This window comes from Suricata suricatta, chromosome 12 (assembly GCF_006229205.1).
Source record: "Suricata suricatta isolate VVHF042 chromosome 12, meerkat_22Aug2017_6uvM2_HiC, whole genome shotgun sequence".
Classification (NCBI taxonomy): Eukaryota; Metazoa; Chordata; class Mammalia; order Carnivora; family Herpestidae; genus Suricata; species Suricata suricatta.
The window spans coordinates 11,016,727-11,022,180 of NC_043711.1; the positions used below are offsets into that span (position 1 = coordinate 11,016,727).

General features: G+C 39.9%; 1 pseudogene; it reads left to right on the forward strand.

Annotated features, from left to right (window-relative positions):
• Nucleotides 1-2,477: 2,477 nt before the first annotated feature.
• Nucleotides 2,478-5,074, forward strand: LOC115274383 (annotated as a pseudogene).
• Nucleotides 5,075-5,454: the final 380 nt, after the last annotated feature.

The window sequence follows — 5,454 nt, forward strand, 5'->3', positions numbered from 1 at the left end:
CCATCACCACCACCTCTTTTCCCCCCTCCCCCTTCCCCCTCAACCCTCAGTTCATTCTCAGCATTCAATAGTCTCTCAAGTTTTGTATCCCTCTCTCTCCCCAACTCTCTCTCCCTCCTCCGCTCCCCCTGGTTCTCCATTAGGTCTCTCCTGTTTTCCTGCTAGACCTATGAGTGCAAACATATGGTTTCTGTCCTTCTCTGCCTGCCTTACTTCACTCAGCATGACACCCTCAAAGTCCATCCACTTTCCTACAAAGGGCCATATGTCATTCCCTCTCATTGCCATGTAGTACTCCATCGTGAATATATACCACATCTTCCTGATCCATTCGTCAGGTGATGGACATTTCGTACCCCAATGTTCATAGCAGCAATGTCAACAATAGCCAAAACATAGATCTGTTTTTAAAATAGGACTCACCTCCTGTCATTATGTGCAACATCATCTTTTATATTCAACTGGAGATCCCCCACGTCTTTTCCATCCACTGGTTGAGTCAATTTATGGTTACATATGATAAAATTATAGCACTACTGCTGCTTCCTCCACTGTGTATTAAAAAGTATATTTTCCTATTCTTTTATTTTCAAGTTTTTACCCATTTCATTCTGAATCAGAGACCTGTGTGGATGTGACTGTTGCTTTTTTACATCTTTTCTATAAAATGCTAGTGTTGGATTATTGTTCAATTTTGTTTAGACACTATGATCAAGCATGTGTGCACATGCAAACACTCAAATCCACGTGGATGCACACACACACACACACGACTGAACTAAAAGAGCAGCCACTCACATACTAACAGGAAGGATCTATGCTGAGCCTTTTATATATATTCACCTAATCTGCTGACCACCTTAGGAGGATGCATACCAACTACTACCCCCACTATACCAGTGAGAATCTTAACATTTTAGAATGGATTGGTTGTGTTCCTGAATTCAGGAAGAGTTAATGTTTTTTTGGTAGAACTAAAATTCAAAACACATTAACTGATTCAAAAATTGTGCATGTAGGGACGCCTGGGTGGTTCAGTTGGTTGAGCATCCAACTTCGGCTCAGGTCATGATCTGACGGTTCGTGAGTTCAAGCCCCGTGTCAGGCCTGTTTTTAAATCTGTGTCTCGCCCCCCACACACACACACACCTCTCTGCCCCTACTCTGTTCACAATCTCTGTCTCTCTCAAATATGATAAATAAACATTAAAAAATTTAAAACAAACAAAAAATGTGCATGTAATATCACATAGAAATGCCTGTTACCATTTCCTCTTAATAAATTTCTGCTGTTTTTGTATGCTGTGTATTTGCTTTGGTCAATTGGGGATTTATTCTTTTTATTCACATTTCTAGTGGATGTTCATATGTTATGTGTCGTGACACGATAAACAGAACACTCTTTTCTCTGTTGGAGAAATTGAGTTTTGTTGCTTTATGAGTTATACTGGGTGTGATGGGGCAAAACCAAGGATTGGAATGTAGCCAGAACCAAGGAAGCTTTCTCATAATCATGGTCACTCAGAGACCACCTGGGCTTATGAGATCTTTCTCCCCATTTTCCTTTTCTCCATCTCCTTTTGAGTCTTTTTATGCTTCTCTAAATACAGAACAGAATGGTCATATTAAAATGGAGCACCATGTTTTCATGTTCATGGGAATCTTACCAACTGGAATTCAGCTACTATTCTATATTCTTTAGGGTAATGACAATTTGATATTGAGAACTTCACTAGTATTATTTCTTTCCTAAATATATTGTAGCTGGGGGTGAGACGAACCTGGTAGTCACATGATCACAGGAGTCTGTAGTGGTCCAGTGTGGACCGTCAAAATACAGATGCCAGAATGTTAACCATCATTGGAAGTAAGAAGGGGATCCATTTTATTTGCAGGATTCCTTGGAAACAAAATTAATAGAGTGCAAGGAATATTGGGTGAAGGAAGGACTCTCTGTATTGTGATGTTTCATCTGTAACAGGGACGTGACTTCATTCCTCAACACTCCCTGCCGTCACCTCCCTCTTATTCATTTTCTGACCACACTGGCTCCATTTTGGTACCTGGATACCCAAAACAAGTGCCTTCCTCAGTGACTTTGAACTGGCTCTTCTTCCTGCAGAGCACACACTTCCCCAGATAACCTCGTGTCTTCTGTACAGACATCTCAGGGGTCTCTCTTCAAATGTCACCTTGCTTTTAGGTCTTCCTAAACTCCTCGCAAATTAATGACCTAACCACTTTCTTTTATGCCTTCTCTCCCCCCCTCCATCGACATCATTGTATTTATAGCATTTATGCCATGTTATTAATGCTCATTTGTGTTAATATCAATCTTTTTTCCCCTGATTTCTAGTCACCACCACCACCACCACCAAATGGGGCCAGGCAATGATACTCAAATTTCAGAATTTCTTCTTCTGGGATTATCAGATGAACCAGAATTACAGCCCTTTATATTTGGGCTTTTCCTCTCCATGTATCTGATCATTGTGTTTGGAAATCTGCTCATCATCCTGGCCGTCAGCTCTGACTCCCACCTCCACACGCCCATGTACTTCTTTCTTGCCAACCTATCCTTTGTAGACATCTGCTTCACCTCTACTGTCATCCCAAAGATGCTGTGGAACATCCAGACTCAGAGCAAAGTCGTAACCTATGCAGGCTGTATCACACAGATGTATTTTTTTCCTACTCTTTGTAGAATTATACATCTTTCTCCTGACCATGATGGCTTATGACTGCTTTGTGGCCATCTGTCACCCTCTGAACTACATGGTCATCATGAACCCCCAGCTCTGTGGACTGCTGGTTCTAGTGTCCTGGATCATGTGCATTTTGAATTCCTTGTTAGAAAGCCTAATGGTATTGAGGCTGTCCTTCTGTGCAGTCTTGGAAATCCCCCACTTTTTCTGTGAACTCAATCAGATGATCCAACTTGCCTGTTCTGACACTTTTCTCAATAACATGGTGATGTATTCTGGAATTATACTGCTGACTGGCGGTCCCTTCATTGGGATTCTTTACTTTTACTCTAAGATAGTTTCCTGCATCCGTGGGATCTCATCAGCTCAGGGCAAGTATAAAGAATTTTCCACCTGTGCATCTCATCTTTCAGTCGTCTCCTTATTTTATTTTACGGGTTTAGGAGTGTACCTCAGCTCCGCTGCTACCCAGAACTCCCATTCAAGTGCAACAGCCTCGGTGGTGTACACGGTGGTCACACCCATGCTGAACCCCTTCATCTACAGCCTGAGGAACAAAGACTTAAAGGGGGCTCTCATATGGAAAAAGGGGAACACTTTTGCACTGTTGGTGGGAATGCAAACTGATACAGCCATTCTGGAAAATAGGATGGAGATTCCTCGAGAAACTAAAAAAAGAACTGCCTAATGATCCAGGAATTTCACTACGGGTATTTATCCAAAGGACACAAAAGTGCTGATTCAAGGGGGCACATGCACCCCAATGTTTATAGTAGCAGTATCAAAAATTACATGGGCATTAATCAGGGTGCCTGTTGGGATGAGCACTGGGTGTTACATGTAAGTGATGAATCACTGGGTTCTATTCCTGAAACCAATGTTACACTAGATGTTAACTAACTTGAATTTCAATTTTAAAAAAATAAACTGAGTTCAAAATTCTTCATTACTCTTTTCAGATACTGGGGTGGCTTTTTATAAGAAAAGAATTTTTTGGAAAAGAGTTTTTAAGCTGAAAGTTCATGAAGAGATCTGGTCCTATTAAATTATTTTCACACACTTACCTTAATAAAAGGTGAAATGTTAAAAAAAAAGATTATATACTATGTGGCTCCATTTGTCTATAATTTAAGAAGATGTACACTAAGTTTTAACTGCTTTATTAAATAATTGTCAAAATGTAATCCAATTGAGCCTCAATTTCCTTATTTCTGAAAGTAATTGGGGTAATGAACCCTAACGTCAGACAGGTGGTGTGAGGAATAAATGAAATGCGTAGAATACTTTGTTGAATCTAAAGAAAATGTTCAAGGTTAGGAGTGTGAGTATGTGTATATGTGTGTTCATTAATAAACATCTTCTCTCAAATAAACACATCAATAAGCATACATGTAGACACAGGCTTATTGAAATCCCATCTATTATGTTGAAAGAAAGAGTGAAATACGGCAGGGCAAGGATAGTAATGAATCGACATAAACTGGAAAAAATGTAGAATCTTGACACAACGATTTAAAACGGAAAAGGTGACCTTAATATTAAAAAGGAATTGTTTTTTATCTCAAATCTTCAAAGACCTCAGAGTCAAAGACCACATTTACATTTATGTAGTGAGAAATCACTGTTCAGCAAATGCGGCAGAACATCTCCAAACTGAAACTAAATTTTCTTTCCATTTAAGGTAGGATTTCATTCGCAAATGTGAGTGAAATAGTTGAAAGGCTCAAACCCTATTCCTATAAACAATTCTGAACAAACTTCTGGATTGGATTCCTGAGGTTGCTGTAATAAATGACCACACTCATGGCTTCAAACAAAAATTTAGCCATAGTTTCTAAGTCAGAAGCCTGAAATGGGTCTCATTGGGCTAAAATTGAGAGGTCTGCAGGGCTGTGATCCTTCTGGACACTCCGCAGGAGAATTCACTTTCATTTCATTCCTATTTCACTTTTTAGTGGCTGCCTGCATTTCTTGTCTTGAGGCCCTTCCTCTATCTTCAGAGCCCACAGCATAGAGTGTGAACATGTCTCTCTGATTCCAATTCTTTGTCCTCCACCTCCATATTTTAAATGTTTATTGGTTTATTTATTTTGAGAGACAGAGACTAAGCATGAACAAGGGAAGGGCACAGAAAGAGAGGGAGAGAGAGAATCCCAAATATGCTCTGCTCTGTCAGCACAAAGCCAGAAATGGGGATCAATCCCACAGACTGTGAGATCATGACGAGAGCCAAAATCAAGAGCCAGACTATTAACCTAGTGAGCCACCCAGGCACCCCTTCCCTCTTTACATTTAGAGGACCACTGTGATTACACTAATTCCATATGGATAATCTAGGCTAATCTTTTTATAGCAAGATCGATGATTAGCAGCCTTAACCCATCTACTGGCTACATTACCCTTACTCTGTAAACGAATGTTTTCAAAAGTCCTTTGGATTAGGATGTGGACATCTTTCAGAAGCCCTTATTCTGCCTATTACAATTTTTTTCAAATATAAATTATTTGATGTCACTCAAGAGACCTTGTATAAGATAATTGAACACAGAATTTATCCACACATATACAGTTATGTGAAAAGTTTTCTGTCAAAATCATATATACAGAAGATTCCTCATGGAGAAGATGTAAAAACTAGCTACATATGACTCTAGCACAAAGGCAAAGCCTTGCTCTCAAACTGTGCTCCACAGACAAGGACCTGCAGCATGAACACCACCAGGGAGCTTGTTAGAAACACAGAGTCCAT